Source organism: Nomascus leucogenys, chromosome 11 (genome assembly GCF_006542625.1).
Source record: "Nomascus leucogenys isolate Asia chromosome 11, Asia_NLE_v1, whole genome shotgun sequence".
NCBI lineage: Eukaryota > Metazoa > Chordata > Mammalia > Primates > Hylobatidae > Nomascus > Nomascus leucogenys.
The window spans coordinates 12,352,725-12,371,034 of record NC_044391.1 but is presented as its reverse complement, the minus strand read 5'-3'; positions in this window follow the sequence as shown (position 1 = coordinate 12,371,034).

Here is an 18,310-nt window from a genome sequence, read left to right as displayed (position 1 = left end):
CACTAGCACTCTCATGAATAAGTCTGACTTTCCCATTGTCCTTGCTTTTACAACTATTTACTTGTGGCAGGCACTTGCGATATCCAACTGCTTTCCTTCTCTTGCCATCAACTGCTCCCACCCCTTCTCACCTGTCAATGGCCAGGTCCATGTAGACTTACTTGGTCAAGACAAATATAATTAAGCAAATTGACTATGCTTAAGGGAGAGGAAATATTGAACTGAAATAAGAGTAAAATGTAATAATCTGATAACAGTAGATATCATTGCACCAGACAGAATTTTTCAGAAAACATTGAAACACTTTAATTGGGAGTCTTGCCTTCTCTCCTCCTTACCCCTAACCCCAGGCCACAGTAGAGGAGGAAGGAGAAGATGGAGAGGGTAAACCCATCATCTTCAGTGAGAGAGAGATACAAAGAGCCACTCCTGATAAAACAAAAGAACAACTGTTTTTAAAAATGGTTCCCTATCTGTGTGATGCTCAGGATTGAAAGTCCTGTGAGAGGGTAGCTGGGTGAGCTTAGGGGACATTCATAACTCTGACCTATATGGGACAGTGAGAGGAAGCTTCTGATGTAGGACTTTTCTAGGGACCCCACGGGCTTCCTTAGTGGGAAACCAGGCACCTGAATTCACAATCCCAGCAACGTTACACAGAGTGGGCAATGGCAATTCCCCCAAAAGGAAGCCAGCGTGCTATTGAAAGTGAGGAAATGAATTGCTGGACAACCAATCTAAACAGGATCAATGCCCAATAGAGGTGGCAACAGCAACAACAGTAGAAGTATCTGATCTGACACTTACTCAGTCTTATCATGTGCCAGGCACCATTTTAGGTACTTTACAATTGTTAATCCTCACAACCTCCCAAAGAAGAGAGTACACTAACTCGTAATTATAATTGTAATATGTAACTTGCCAAGGTCACCCAGATGGTCTGTGATGGAACCTGGCAGGATTCAACCCTGACTTCAGGGATTATGTTCTTAATTTCTACAAACACCATTAAGAGCTGTCTCAAAACAGATGCAGAACATATCCTCATACAGCTGCTGCTTAGAAATATAAATGTAAAATTAGAGCTTGCTGAACACTCTGCATATACAATCAGACATATTCTGAAAATACATCTTAAGTATATTGTCAGAAAAGGTCTCTAGTATTATTTTTGTATTTAAAAAGAGCCAAATAAATGAGGCTGTAGATGAAGGTCAGTATCATGTTAGGAAAAAATAAAAAAGGTTTTAAAAAGGAGTTTGAAGTTGCTTTCTCTAGAAGTTTTGATAAATAGATCTTTCTGGTCTACATAGGTAATTTAAGTTATTATTGTATGCTATGTGTGTATCTTAAAATATAAAAAAATTAAAATTGCCCATAATTTTATTAAAATTTAAATATTGAGGCATTCAAAGCAAAAATCTCTTTTTGCTTTTAATGCCTGCCAGTAGCATTCTCTAGATGTAAATCTGATGTGTAATCTTAAAAATAGCCTTATTTTAAAAGAACACACAGACTCCTTGACATCTGTGGGATATTTCTAGCAGAGAATCATAGCCAGATAATAGCAAAAGCTATCAATTGATTGAACTTACATATCTCCAAATCTTAAATGTCTTTTATATTTTTCTTAAAGATGAAAATGAAATTATATGAGTAGTGACAGTAATAAATTGAAAAATGTATCCCTCTGCTATATCCCATTTTCCGTCAGTGCTTTGTATTGTTAATTTCATAAAAAGGACCAATATTTTTAACTTTACTGAGTTTCAGATCCTTGAGAGAATGAAAATTTGATAATAACCCTGAGTCTTCTTTCCCTCTTCTCAGGAAAAAAAAGCAATGTATATATAGTTACATTTATATATATAGATATATATATTCAATGTATACATTATATATATATATTATATGTACATTATATATATTATACTCATTGGAAATGTGTATTGAAAGATTAAACTAGGAAATATAGTCTTTCTTTATATGCAGTGATATCCATAATAGCTCATATATTATTTTGCTACAATTTTAAATTGTATCTCTGTCATGTGCATTGTGGGTGTATCCTGAACTTTTAATATTTTGTATATATATATTCAATGTATACATTATATATAATTATATGTACATTATATATATTATACTCAATGGAAATGTGTATTGAAAGATTAAACTAGGAAATATGGTCTTTCTTTATATGCAGTGATATCCATAATAGCTCATATATTATTTTGCTACAATTTTAAATTGTATCTCTGTCATGTGCATTGTGGGTGTATCCTGAACTTTTAATATTTTGAGCCCTTTCAAGCAAGGAATTACTGAGTGCTGGAAAACTTGCATTTATCGGATATTTTCCAAATTTTAAAATACTAACAAACACTTTGAATATGAAATGGGTAAAAGTAAGGTAAAAGTGAGACTTGATTTTACTTTTCTCAGCATCTCTAGCCTTCTCTGTATATCTACTACTCTTCTCAATGCACCTGTTATTTCTGTCATTAAAACTATGCAGAGGGGGCTGGGCGTGGTGGCTCACGCCTGTAATCCCAGCACTTTGGGAGGCCGGGCGGGAGGATCATGAGGTCAGGAGTTTGAGACCAGCCTGACCAACATGGTGAAACTGCGTCTTTACTAAAAATACAAAAATTAGCCAGGTGTGGTAGTGTGTGCCTGTAATCCCAGCTACTCAGGAGGCTGACAGGAGAATCGCTTGAACCTGGGAGGCGGAGGTTGCAGTGAGCCAAGATCATGCCACTGCAATCCAGCCTGGGCAACAGAGTGAGACTTGGTCTCAAAAAGAAAAAAGAAAAAAATATGCAGAGGGAGGTACCCATATATGCTAGTGTGGATACACACAGAAGCTAATATTTTCTCATGTCCACAATAAATACTAAAATATCTTATCTGGAAGTTCCCTCAGAATTTTTTTGCCTGAACCACCTTATTTATAAAGTGGCTTTCCTTTAGCTACTCAAAATAGCATTTCTTTCACTAACTCAATCTTAACACTTTATATTGCTTAATTCTTGAAATAAATCATTTTTAGATGCGTGATGATAAAATAGCAGGTGGGTTATTGTAGAAAATGGATTTTCTGGGAAAAAAATTATATAGATATATTCTGTTACATGCAGGGAAGATAAAGTAAGGTCTGTTTTCATCTGTACCTTGGAGTGACCCTAACTTGAAAGGTGATTGTATCAATATGACCCTTAATTAGAAATTTGTTCTGTGGAGAAATTGAATGTTGCAGGAACAAGCTTCAAGCCCCTGGAGGGAGGGCAAGTTTCTCTGCCTGAGCATTTTAAGGCAAAACTCTCCCTGTAAACACAGGTATTCCAAGAGCCTTTTTTATTGTGTCAGTCTTAGAAAATGAGTGGGCAACCAAAGATGACTAAAGAGTTCCGGGGAAGAATCAACATCAAAATGAGAGAGCAAGGTAAACGATGAGAAGAAGAAAACAAAATTGGCCCAGGAAGGAGGAGTGCACTTAGAACAGGAATGGCCACATAATTTGTGGGGCCCGGTGAAAAATAGTAACATGAGACCATTCTAAAATTAGTAAAATTTTCAAGATGGCCACAGTAGAGCATTAAACCAAGAACTACTCCTCTCATCATGGGGCCCTGTGAGAACCCACAGGTTGCACACACGTAAAGCAGTCCCTGCCTGCAACACAGAATCAGACTTTATTAAGTCTTTACTGAATACTCTTGAAGATATTTGAGAAGACAATCATGTCCACAAAACACGAATAAGACAAAATAAAGAGAAGAGCAAATAGAAAACAAGAAAGAACTCATGGGGATTAAATATATTTAAGGATGCACCCAAATTGACCTTCAGTCTTTAGATTTGTCCAAAATCTGCTTATTGGCTTTGGCTTCAGCCCTGGCCTTTGGAAAGCCAGAAAGGTGAATGTCTATTTCCATATCATTTTTAGTGTTCCTGAGCATGTGTATGAAAAGTTCTTGGGTTCCCGAGAAGTCTAATTGCCATACTGATGCCACTAAAAGGAACAAGCTGTGTCATTTAGATGTATTATTCATTTCTGAATATTTTCTTCCCTTGGACTGAAAGAATGTATGTCTGTCATTGTTGAAATTTTATCAGTAGCCCAAGTATAAGTATATAATTATTATTGCAAATGTAAAATTCTGCAATAGTTAATGATGACTCTATAGGTTGGTATTCTAGGAAAAAAATAGTTACTTCTTAAAAAGTTAAAGTGAGAAGTAAATCTGTAATTAAGTTGGATATTAAACAAAAATTTATAACCTGAACCTGCAGGAATGAGGGCTGTGGTAAAGAATGTGAATGAGGTAAATATTACAAACGCTTTGATATGTTTATCTTATTGAAAGTTCACAACTAGTTTTTGAAGTAGGTAGAGATCACTGTATCCATTAGATACTTGAGAAAGCTGAGGCTCAGAGAAGTTAAATGGTTTGATCAAGGTCACCTATATTGTAAACGGAGGCAAAAGCAGAACCAAACCAGATTTTGTGGCTTAAAACTCATTGTTATTTACTTTTAACTATGCTGTCTTTTCGGAAGAACTGTAAATGACTCATATCAAATTGTTATTTTATAAATAAATTGGAGGGAGTAATTATCCTGTTTTTAATAACCAAAAGGGGAGATAACTTCTTGAGGAAAGTGGAACACTCTAAATAAACCATTCGACCAGAGTATTCCTTACTACCAAAAGACTCTTGAAAGATTTTTTAAATTAGGTTCCATGATGCACTTAACATCACTGGAAAGTGGAAGCTGGAAGACTGGATTTCCAGGCCATTATTTCTGCTTCAATCAGAGAAGATAGAGTTTTGCCTGTCTTAAGTGGCAGGCATGTGAATAAGCTATCTTTTGAAGGAAGGATTTCTTGGCTTTACTACCTAACTACATAAATAAATAAATAAAAATAAAAAGTAAAATAAAATAAAGGGAAATTAGAGACACACTGACCTAGATAACTGTTAATAAAACTAAGGACTAGTGTTTTATCTCTGGTCCCACACATAGCAAGTGAATAACTGAACCACTACCCAATGATTACTGATCTCTTCAGTATAGATTTTTTTTTTTTTTTTTTTTTGAGACGGAGTTTCACTCTTCTTGCCCAGGCTGGAGTGCAATGATGCGATCTCAGCTCACCGCAACCTCCACCTCCCAGGCTCAAGTGATTCTCCTGCCTCATCCTCCCGATTAGCGAGGATTACAGGCATGTGCCACCATACCCAGCTAATTTTATCTTTTTAGTAGAGACGGGGTTTCTCCAAGTTAGTCAAGCTGGTCTGACCTCAGGTGATCTGCCCGCCTCAGCCTCCCAAAGTACTGGGATTACAGGCATGAGCCACTAATTTGTACCCGACCCTAGTACAAATATTTAAATGATAGCACACTGCCTATAGTTTCAGTTTTAAACTCCTTTTCATTTATATAATTGCTTGAAGAACATTATTTCCTGCATATTTATGTTGATTGTAGCCACATAAATACTTCTTAAACATACTTCTTAAAAAGTAAACTATGACCATGGGCTTAGGCATATGTTTTTTTTAAATTTATTTTCAAATATTTCAAGCTTTTCCTGACATCATTGTTTCCACAATTTCTATTGTTACTGGCTCTCAACAGTCCCACTTTCTTCTCCATACGTATACCATGATCATATATCCCTTGGGAAAAAAAGCCTCATTTTACATAGTTAACCACGTGTAAAGTCAGATTTATTTATAAATGCATAAATCATGCATTTGCACCTGCATGGAAAAAATGCTGCATTGTACAAAATATTTGTTCTTGCCAAGCTGATGTTTAATAGAGCCAAACTCAGCAACACGGTGGTGTCTTCTATTCCTCCTTCATTTCAGAGATGTCTCCCATGCTTTGTTGAGCCTATGTTCTCCAGTCACATTAATAACACTAGCTAGCATGTATTAAATTCCTCTTCTGCACCAGGCAGTTTACATATATTATTTGTGAAACTCAACGCAACTTTGCAAGATATTTATTAGTTTCCGTGGTTTTGAGATGAGAAAAGTGTGCTTTAAGAAATGAAAGCAATGAATCACACCAATAATCTCCATGGTTTCATTGCTACTTTATCACTTCACCCTCTTGGAGACCTTCTCTCCAGACCTTGAAGAGAAAATTTGATATAAACTTGGATATATTCTCTTTAGGATGACTTTGCGTCAAAAAATAAAGGTAGCCTAGACCTATTTTGGAAATTGATTTCATCATGCATACAAGATTTGCAAAATATTGTTTTTATTCATATTTATTTCCTGAATTTTGGTACTTACCAAGATCAGTTCTTCAGCAGTATTATTATGTCAAAAGTATGTTTGAGTTTTGACTATAAAGTAACACTTCGTAATATTTTTACTTTGTATAAATATCAATTATAGATATGCAATTAGCTGAGTATATTTATGAGGGTTATTAACTTTACTATTAGTGATGTTTTCAGTTCTTTAAATACTTATTTTTTCACCATCGAAGATCTGCACTTCAGTCAAGCTGTCACATTTTTAGTGTCAAATTTGTTGCTTAGGTCTTTTTAATTTTGAATATATATTAAAAATTAGGAATGATCTTAATGCAACAGTATTTACTGTTTTAAGATTTAATGGGTTATTTCAACATTTAATATTTACATGGAGGAAGTAAATGAGTGACCCACTTTTTCATAGATAGATGATTTTACTACCTTTAAGAGCCAAGGTAAACAAGAACTGGAATGCATTTGAGGAAGGCCCATCATTGGGCAGCAGGGTGGTGCGCTGCAGGGCAAATTTATTTATTTGTTTGTTTGTTTGTTTGTTTGAGACAGAATTTCGCTCTTGTCGCCCAGGCTGGTGCACAATGGCATGATCTTGATTCACTGCAATCTCTGCCTCCCAGATACAAGTGATTCTTCTGTCACAGCCTCCTGAGTAGCTGAGATTACAGGCATATGCCACCAGGCCTGGCTAGGTTTTTTAAATTTTCAGTAGAGGTGAGGTTTTGCCACGTAGGCAAAGCTGGTCTTGAAATCCTGATCTCAAGTGATCTATGCAGGGTAAATATAAATGACTAGAACCAGCAATAAATTTCTTATTTTTAGTATATTTATATATCTATATAAACAATTCTTTTTTTCATATAAATTAATATTTTAGGTAAGGTTCCATTTTTATTTTATTTTGCTTTTTAAGCCTGGCATGTGCTTCTGTAACATTCTTTCAAGTAACAGAGGTAAAGAGGTAAAAAAGAAAATATCAAAATGATTTCTATTAATCCTATCTTCCATGGATAGGCAGCACCATAATTCATAGGACATGTTCCTCCTTACTTTATGCACTTCGTTCTAAATAGTCAACATGAAACTAAAGTAATTCTTTAAACCATACGTAAGTGATAAATGCTTGGTGATCAGATTCTGTTTCTTTTTAATGCAAATAAATGTTACTTTTTCCCATTAGAAAATTAACTCTCTTTGCCTCCCCTATCCATTTGTAAAATATTGTAAGAGAAACTATTATACAAGAATTTTTAAAACTTTGTCATCCAGTTTTATATGCTACTATTTTAATCTTCTAGTTAAGTATGCCCACATTTTATCAATTATGGAGATACATGCAGAATATTTTATGAGAGACACTATGGTATTGTAAAAAACAGATTTCTAGTTTGCATTACACAGTGACTGGCTGTGCACACTGAAGCAAGTCGCTTCAATGATATGCATTTTTGTTTTCTAATCTGTGAAGTGCAGTGGTTAAATTACATAATTTTGAACTCTTCATCCTCTGATACTTTAATGAGTCTGATTTTCTTGTCTATTAAGAAATCACAATGATGGAGAACGATGGAGGAAGATCTTAAAATATACTGTTTTATTTTTGTAAACATTTAAATAAAAATAAAAGACATGGTTTTTAGAAAGAATATTTCTCTTTCTCTCTCTCTCTGTCTCTCATCTACCTATCTATAATAAAGTTTAGACATTAAATAAATTCAGTGTGGGTGTGTGTGTGTGTGTGTGTGTGTGTGTGTGTATTTGTGTTTGGTAGACTGGTAACTATTAACTAAATGTGACATTTTCTTTTTATTTTTCCTTCCAGAGGAAAAAAAATCACATTTAAAATTAAACAATATAACCCTTATTATTTTCATTCTCTGTAACTTTATAAAATGGTTTACAAATGAGATTAGTACGTATTTGAGAGAGAAATTTGCAGGTTAACCTTCTTGATATTACTTAATTGCAACCTTCTGTTAGTCTATAGTAACCTTATTTCCAGGGTTAGAGCCAGTTTTTTGCATTAGTTCTTCCAAAGGGACCACATGTCAAATATCCTTGGAACAGGGTACAATTTAAATTACTGGTGGTCTACTAGTTAGTTTCAGTCTAGGAGAACAAACACCAGATGTATTATAGACAGACTTTAAAGGGCATTATAAACAGAAGAGGGGGAACGGGCTACTTCTAAAATTGTGGGATCCACCCATTGTTGTTCTATATTATAATCTCGTTCTGGAAGAATTCAATTAATATTTATCATCATGTTCTTTGAAACTATTCCATGAATGAAGACTCCTGCATTAAGCAATTTCATCTAAGCAAACATAATTCACTTCTGCACCCTAGCAAATGACTTGGAATTTGCATGCCTGATTTAAAGAGAAAAATTGATGATACACAGTGTGTCACATCTTATTTAAGGTTACTTTGTAATGTTCTGTGGTTTTATTTGAAAAATCAAAACATGTGCTAATTTAAGAAACAATTTAAGACCATTGTCTGCAAAACAAATCTGCTACTTAAAGGTGAAATAAGTTTTACAGACAAAATCATTTTTCTTTTCTGTTTGGGCAAGTTTTTCCTGAAGATTTTGCTGATAGTTTCAGCTTCTCCTTTTTATAACCCCTTCTTCATTTTCCTTCCCTGATCTCTAAACCTACACTGCTTTCAGGGTGACACTGACACTCAGCATAGCTATTAAACATGATTTTGCTAACTGCTCAGTGAGGCCTGGTGTGAATTGAGGGACCACCATGGCCAGCTGTGCAAAGCCTTTGATCTTTTATTTACATTTTGATTTCATGTTTTGGTGCTGGAGGAGATTTCTTAACCAACACCGGTTAAACAAGGATTTAAAATTCTGTGCAAATATTCTTTTAAACCACTGTCTAATTAGTGAAAATCCGTTATTAACCTTTTCAATCTAGGGCTATCATATTGAAGTAAATAACTACCATTTATTTTTCCCAGCCATAAAGAAATGTGGACACTACTTTTCTATTCAATTTTCTATTTTGTATTGCATCTTAACTACTTTCTAAGCTACATCTACATTTTCATTGAGAGTAATTTAAATACAAATTTTTTATCATTTGTAGCATCTCATGAACTTCACTGGACAATCTGCATTATACTTGAAAGTTCACCTGTAAGTTTTTGCATTTTTACACAACAAAGAAGTGAAATTAAGGTGCTACTTAGGGAGATTAAGATTTATCAGGGAATTTGGTTTTTTAAAAAAAACTATCTGTTGGCCTGGCGCGGTGACTCATGCCTGTAATCCCAGCACTATGGGAAACCGATATGGGTGGATTGCTTGAGTTTAGGAATTCGAGACCAGCCTGGGCAACATGGTGAAAGATCATCTCCACACACACAAAAAAATAATAAATTTTAAAAAAATAGCCAGTTGTGGTGGTCTTTTCCTGTAATCCTGGCTACTTGAGGAGCTGAGGCAGGAAGATCACTTCAACCCGGGATGTCGAGGCTGCAATGAGCCGAGATTGTGCCACTGTACTCTGGCCTAGGTGACAAAGGGAGACCATGTCTCAAAATAAAATAAAATCTGTCAACATGTATATTTTAAAGTTATTTTAAATTAGTACAGATTACAGAAAGGATCTTACAGGCATGGCTAAATATGTTGTCATATAAATCTGAAAATTTTCAATGATTTTGTGCATTTTGACGTAGAAAGCATATATATGTATATATAAGTATATCTGCAATCAACACAGAGAAATTTATATATCTCTATTTTATATAGGATCAAAGAATTATATTAAGCCAAAGAATATTTAGAAACAAATGATACTATTCTCTTGGAAATAAATGCATTTCAAAACACAGAACCTACAATATTCAGTCTACTTCTTAATGAGAGGATATTGTTTTAGAAGAGGAGATGTTTAATCCAGAATTAATTACACTACATGGAGAAACAGCCAAATCTAGAGTAAACTGTTGGTCACCTAATGTAGTATCTTGAATGATGTAAGCCTGATGTAATTATTAGCTATTGAAAATGTTTGGATATATAAATATCTATTTTCATCCTTTGCAAGATTACTATATGGCATCTTCATTAACATATTCAGTGGATTGCTTACTGAAAGGTAGATTTAGAGCTTTCCACAAAAAAAAAGAATGAGTTTGTTCAAATATGGTCGACAAATCTTCCCTCCTGGGAGTGGTCTTTCAGAGAGCACTCTCTCAAAGATGATTGCTTGTCTTGCTGTTAGTCCTTAGTGCCAAAAATAACTTCTGCATTTGTAAAAGCTAATTACTGCCCTGAGTTTTTGGTCTTTCCTTTTTTGGTTCATGTTTGTTTGTTTTAATATATTATCTGAGAAATAGATATAATTATTCCTATTTGCAGACAAGGGAATACAACTCAGAATATTGTATGCAAGCAGATTATGGGTGAACCATATTAGGGACATTGTTAATGGGCTTTCTGGAAATGGGATAGATGTTGGATAAACCTCTGAATTTAAGAAAGTAACTCGGAGGAGTTCTAAAGCCTAGGCCTGAGAATTAGTAGAAATACTAAAAAAAAAAAAAAAAAAAAAAATCCCAAAACTTTATTCACAAAATATTTAGCATTTGTATATTCAACATTAATATTTTGTTCATCTAGTATGTGCCTTGAACTAAAATTACATGGCTGATTAATAAAGTTCTTGCCCTCAATGTGCTAGGAGCCTAAAGTGAGAGAGACAGATACTTACCAGATAAAACCATGTGATGGCTCATTGTAAAAACCCCAAATACCATAGAGAAGTCTTGGAAAATCAGAGAAGATGATGTCAGACCAATGGCCAACAATTTGTAGTTAATGAGAGTGCTGAGAGAATGTCAAGTGAATTAGAAAATCGACAAGAATAAAATAGTAAACATGATTAAAAGGAGGAATCCTTTTAAGAGGCTTCATTGCGCATACTACCCATGAAAGGTTTCATTTTGTAAATCACGACGTTCTCTGTTTGGTAGCAATCCGAAGTTTTGCTCACTGTTTCACAGTTCACTGCTTTGTTGCCAAAATAAGGCACACAACAGAACTAATGGTCTAGTCTCTGTACTGAGAGTAGCCCTGCATCTGTGTCTCTAAAAACACCCAGATTCTGCACTTGTTTCTAGACCAGTTAAATTCTGCCACCGATGGTTCACTTATGAAGCCCACTAAAGATTTTAGGAAATGATTTAGTCATAAAATGGAACAGAATACCTAAAGGTAAGACTAAATGCTGCTGATATGAAGCCTCTCCTAAGACAGTGCTTGCAACATGGGAGGAGCAGTGGTGAGGGAGGCAGCTGGGCTGCATCACTTTCTGCTCATCCAACTTGACCATGGGTAACCAGGAATTTCCAAGCCAATGCTTTCATATTAATGCCTTATTCCCCTACATCACCCAGCTTGTTGTTTAGTCTAATATATTAATACTTTCTGCTTAGCCAGTTCCATTCAGGATTTTCTAGTTCCCTCCCGTTTGGCTTTGGCAACACATTCTTGTGAATGGGTGATATTCTGAAAAGTTTCCATTTTTCTCCTTGGGAAAGAATGTGGAACAGACTTATTCTAAGTTTTATTTAACAGAATTCCATTTAGTAAGTCTTTCCTGAGAAAATAATTATAATACTGATAATAATAATAATAGTTCAAATGTGTTGAGTGCCAGGCACTGTATCGAGCATGCATTATTTTATTTAACTTTTAAAACAACAATATAAGGTATATATGAGTATTATCAATCACCATTTTATAGATGCAGAAAATGACATGTGGAGACAGTAAATAGCTTGCTAATAGGTCTTGACAAGTAAGTGGTCGAACCAGAGTTTAAACCCTCAAAAGCTGACTGCAAAGGCTGGGCACTTGTAATACCAAATCCAAAAGAGGTAAATACGTATATCATGAGCTTCTTAGGACTTATGAGAAATTCATACATCGAGTGATAGAAAAATGGTATGCAAGCAAATACTGTGTTTTTAGCACTTGCTATAGGCATTTGGGTGAAATCAAAAGATAAATGTGAATCTGGGAATCTTCAGGGAAGAGGGCAGGCAGCCTTTTGTTAAAAAAATGAGAGAGATCAAGAATTCAAGGTAGAAGCATTCAACAAGACAGAGGAAGAAATGAGGAAGCATTGCAAAGATAGCAAAACAGCCTGGCTCCTTTTGAAGGGCCAGAACACCAACAGCAGACAAGGATGCATGAATACTTTCTCATAGGCCAGTGGCTTTCAAAGGCTTTCCTAGAGCTCTGGAATCCTTCGAGTCTAGTGACTCCATATCTGGTTCAACTGAAATTGCTCTACCCTATCTATTGCACATATATGTACATAGATATACATTCCAGCAAACAGACAGCAAGCTTGATCTGGAATCTCAGCTTGTCATTTTACCCTCTTTTTCTTTTTTTTTTTTTTTTTTTGAGACGGAGTCTCGCTCTGTCGCCCAGGCTGGAGTGCAGTGGCGCAATCTCGGTTCACTGCAAGCTCCGCCTCCCGGGTTCACGCCATTCTCCTGCCTCAGCCTCTCCGAGTAGCTGGGACTACAGGCGCCCGCCACCACGCCCGGCTAATTTTTTGTATTTTTAGTAGAGACGGGGTTTCACCGTGGTCTCGATCTCCTGACCTCGTGATCCGCCCGCCTCGGCCTCCCAAAGTGCTGGGATTACAAGCGTGAGCCACCGCGCCTGGCTTCCTCTTTTTCTTGAAAAGTTTATATCCACAATGACAGCTTTATATCTGTCTATAGGTTTACAGTTCACATGTTTTTATGCCAAAACATCCTTTGATCTTTTCTACAACCTGGAGCATAGTAGGTGCTCAGTAAATGAATAAAAGGAAAATAAAACATAAAATAAACTATTGTGGTTGGTATAGCAAAGACTTTTTGCTTTCTTCTTCTCCAAGAACAAGATTTCTAAACTCTCTAAACTTTATTTTCTTCTATAATCTTTCTTCTCTCAGATTAAATCTAAAAATAAAAGAGATGTAGAGCACTGAGTCTCTTTCTCCCTGCTTGTAATTATTTTCTCCAATCAGGATGTAGTTTCAAGGGTGGCCAACACTGTCAATCACCCTCTGCCCTTCTTTGAAACTCACTGATTATGGGAAAGTGCTTTGCATGTAATCACTTCAATTACTCAGTAAAGCTTCCTGTGTTCCTTCTGCTGGTTCTGAATTTGGATTTTTAAAGAGGCTTTGCTACTTTTTCCTTACTTTCTTTTTAAAATACATTTAGAAGAAGTAGAACAAAATAGTTTTATAGTATGACTGCACATCTAGTTGTCCAAATTAGCTTACCCTTCCTAGAGGGTTCATAGGATTGGAGAAGACAATAGATATGGAAAAGACACCAGAATGAAGGGCTTTTTTGCTGAGGGTTAATCCAAGACTGCAGATTCCAGGGAGGTTGCAAGCTGGGAACTTAGTCAGCAGGCTGTTGTATTTGAAACCATTCATTTTGTCAGAAATTCCTCTGGCATGAAGTGCTGGGGTTACTTTATGGGTGATACACTTTTCTGGCCTTAAACTTGGTTAAAAACAAAACAAAACAAAACAAGAAAAGCAAGAGCAAAAACAACCCAAAACAAATAAAACAACCACAGCAAAACGTCCTCTTTGCTGGAACTTCTAGTGAAGGGAATGGTAGCTTCAAAAAGAGATTTTCTCCTGATCTTTGAGGGCTATGACCTGCTTTATGATAGTATAGTCATTCTGTTGGCAAAATCTTCTGGAGAAGCTGCCAGGCTCCTGATCATGGGTGGTGTGGTGTGTATAGGACTAAGCTGAGGACTGCTCTCCCAATTGGCTCAGTGATTGCAGTCTTTTCAGAATAACCAGTCACTCAAACAGCATGGTGCCAGGGGCCACAGATTTCTCCATGTGAACCTCTGCACTCTTAGAAACTCATTCATAGGAACTGTAATGAAGTTTTGATGGTTTCATATTCAGTAATATGCCCCGCATAATCTATCCTAGGCAAAATCTCTGGTGTCCAAGCTCTGATGCCCCTGTTTCAATGAGCTCGATATGAGAGATCTTAAGGAAAAGAATGATCAATTCCTTATTTAGCATCCGTCTTTGTCCATTCAGGCTCGTTTAATAAAATAACAACAGTTAGGTTGCTTATATACAACAGAAATTTGTTTCTCACAGCTCTGGAGGCTGAGAAGTCCAAGAACAAAGTGCTGGCCCATTCGGTGTCTAGTGAGGGCCAGACATCTGGTTCAGAGGGTGCCTTCTAGCTGTGCGCTGACATGGTGGATAGGTAGAGGGATCTCTCTGGGACCTCTTTTGGAAGGGCACTAATCCTATTTATAAGAGCTCTGCCCTCATGACCTAATCACCTCCCAAAGGCCCCACCTCATAATTCCATCACCTTGGGGGTTAGTATTTCAACATATAAATTTTCAGGAGACATAAACATTCAAACCACAGCTGCCTCCAAAAATTAAAGAAAAATTCAAGTGGGAAGAGCTGAGGGTTTAGATCAGGTAGGGACACTGGGAATATAAGAAAAACAGAAAAATGTTTTACAAAATATTTTATATCATCAATAAAGTGCTTCCTATATATTAATTCCTTTGGTGCCGTAATAAAAAAAGACAAGGAAGGTTATTTAACACTCACTAAATATGGATGCTTGGTTCTTTTTGTGTGATATCTTCCTTATTCTTTACAAAAGTATTGTGAAGCAAGCACATCATTTTATTTAATGAATTCTTTTTTTATAAAGCAAGAAAGCAAAAATTAAAATAGTTTGGCACTGTCCTGATGAGGTAGTTAATAAGCAGTGGGCCAGATTTTAATCTGTGCGCCTCTTTGCAAAACTCATGTTATTTCCCGTGTTCTTTCTTTGTAACAGGCAGGAAGAACACTTCGGCAGTTACGTTACCACTAGAAGTATAACCTCTGTTTCACAGATGAAGTACTATGTTTTCAGGAAATCATGCAATTGGACCAGGTGACACATCTAGGGAAGTAGAAAGAAAAAGATAGAAGAGGCCAGATGCAGTGGCGCAGCCCCGTAATCCCAGCACTTTGGGAGGCTGAGGCAGGCAGATTGCTTGAGCCTGGCAGTTAGAGACCAGCCTGAGCAACATAGAGTGGACTGTTTGCTATAAATAATAATAATAATAATAATAATAATAATAATAATAATTAGACAGGTGTGGTGGCACATGCCTGTAGTCCCAGCTAGTCAGGAGTCTGAGATGGGAGAATCACCTGAGGCTTGGAAGTCGAGGCTGCAGTGAACCAATATTGCACCACTGCACTCTGGCATGGGCAATGGGAGTGAGATCCTGTCTCGAAAAACAAACAAACAAAAAAACAGAGAGGGGGAGAGAAAGAACATATCTGAAAGAATCTTGGCTGATTCTTCATGAAAAAGAAAGATGAAGGTCTCAGCTAATTCAAGATTCCGTACTTGGTGATTTGAAAAATGGTAATGTCACCAAAAAACATTTTAATGTTAAGGGAGTTAGCAAGTCTTGAGGAAGTTAGTATGGTGGTCTGTTAAACTAACTCTGGGTTGGCATTCAAATATTTATCAAAACGACCAGAAGGGACTGAGAAGGTGCAGTCAGAGGACAGGATCATTCTGGACATATACCTTTCAAATCATACTTGCTCTGGAAGCTCTTATCCCAGATTTCCCAAAACCATTTGCTTTTGACATTTTGGTCTTAATTCTCTTGTCACCTCTCCTACTCTGTCTTTCTTAGTCCAATCTAAATTTTCCATCCCTATTTGTTTCAGCACTCCTAACACATCATCGTGTTTTATATTCTTCAGAGCACTATTTATCTAAAATAATCTCAGTCATTGTGTAATTACTTGCTTGCTGTCTCTTTTCAATAAAATATCATCTACAGGTGACCAGAGACCTTTGCCTATTTCATCAGCCTACAATTATTATTGGCAGAAAATAGGCACTCATTAAACTTTCACAGAAACAAAAACTAAAAGAAAGAATGAATGAATATAGATAATTTGACTGAAACATATGTGGGTCTCTGAGTTAAATACTGAGGAATCATAATTTAATGAAACATGTTATTTGTCATTAAGGAGCTATGCCATGACAATAAAGCAGCCCTGGGAGGAAGAATGTTTAGGCAAAGGAACACAATGAAGTACTCTGCCTCTGGCAAGTAGCCAAAGATAGGGTATATGGAGACAAACTGATCCAATAAATGAGAAAAATAAAAGCTCATAGTAAAAAAGTATGACAGTATAATATTATGGAAACCAAGTGATAAAGATGCTTTATGGTGAATATTAGTGGGATAGGATAAAAAATTAAATTGCCATTTACCAATGAATGCCAGAGATAATAAAAAATATATGGGTCCTGCTTCAATGCTAACTTATTAATTCTACTTTTAGCCTTTCCGTTTTATTCAAAATAAGTAACAAGTTAAAAAAATTACAGTAAAGCATTCTTGCTTTTGGCCCCAAACATCCTTGAAATGTTTTTTAAGTGATGTTTTAAATGTAAATTTGCATGTGTTTTCATATCAAGTATATATAGTATAATAAATATATAATAATAATAGGAAAAAGTATAGCAACATGAACTGCATATGAGCAGTTAAGTGGAATTATCTCTCTCTACATTACAGCACAATACTTGGACTATTATATATGATCTTTTTCCTCTTAAGTCAGTGGCCTTATTTAGAAATAAATGTAATATTAATGGTAGTTCAATACCTGGAAAAGATCAGCAGAAGGAAAACAATATTTCTCTTGGAAGAAAATTATAATTACATTTTAATTAATTTCATTTAAATTTTATTTTAGTGAAACTTAATCTATAACTTTTGGGGTAATTATGTCCTTAATAGTTTAGTCTCCAAAATCATTTGTGTCTCACCTGTTGTATCTTGAATGTCTTGGCTGTTATATTCAATGAGAGGCAAAAAATGTGGAGTTTCTTTTGTTTTTTTGCCAGAATTAATGCAAAATAAGGAATTTATAAAGAAACTATTGTTTTCAGAAGTCATTTTCCTTTGTAATTAGCAACAATCAGTTTAAATTATGGTAACTTACGTAAATTTACATCTGTGTTTTCAGGACTAGATCCTATAAACATTTTTAACCACAGTAGCAGAAAATTAGGTTAATTATGAACACATTTAATGGACCACATTAGTGAACCTTTGGCATAATTTATATGATATTGAAAAAATTATTTTATTCTTAAAAATATCGAATCACTAAATTTTAAGAAATTTGTCTTTGAAAAGTGTTACCCCGCCAGAAATTCTTAATGAATTAAATATTTAATATTTAAACATTAGAATATTTGGAAGTAAAAGGAAATACAATTTTGGGGAGGTGACCCTTTAAGAATAATAACACTAAAATGATCAATTATTTTAAGGAATATTTGTGAATTTACTATTTTTCTCTTCACGTAGCTTGAATATATAAATGTATATTTATATGTGTGTATTTATTGTTCATTAATTTTTCTTAATTTCTTAAGGGCAAATAAAATGCTAATCAGCATACAAAATAAGGAAATAAATGGTGATTCAAATGCATTTTATTTCTGTGAATATTTTGAAAGACTTCTCATCTATTGTTTTATTATTTATTTTGAAGTAACCATGGTTCCCTGTCTTATGCCTAATGTTGGCCAAGCCAGCATAATACAGAGGTGATTAACCAAGGACTATATAAATTCAAGATACAGGTGAAAACAAATTTAAAGTATCAGTGTGGGTGATAGCATCACCTATTTAATGTTTTTCATCTTTATCTCTCATTTTCATGACACAGATTTATCTCGGTGAGATTTTTATTATTGTCAAAGTGAACAGAACTGAGGGTGCAGCGAATCTGTTTTAGAAGTCTGTTTAAAAAATGAAATGGTTAGTATATGATAGGTAAGTACTAAAGGAACTCATTATTTCACTAGTTAGCTGCAACCTGCTTTGCTCTGCTGGCTGACTTCAAGAGGTTATTTTTCTTACTCATTTTAAACTTC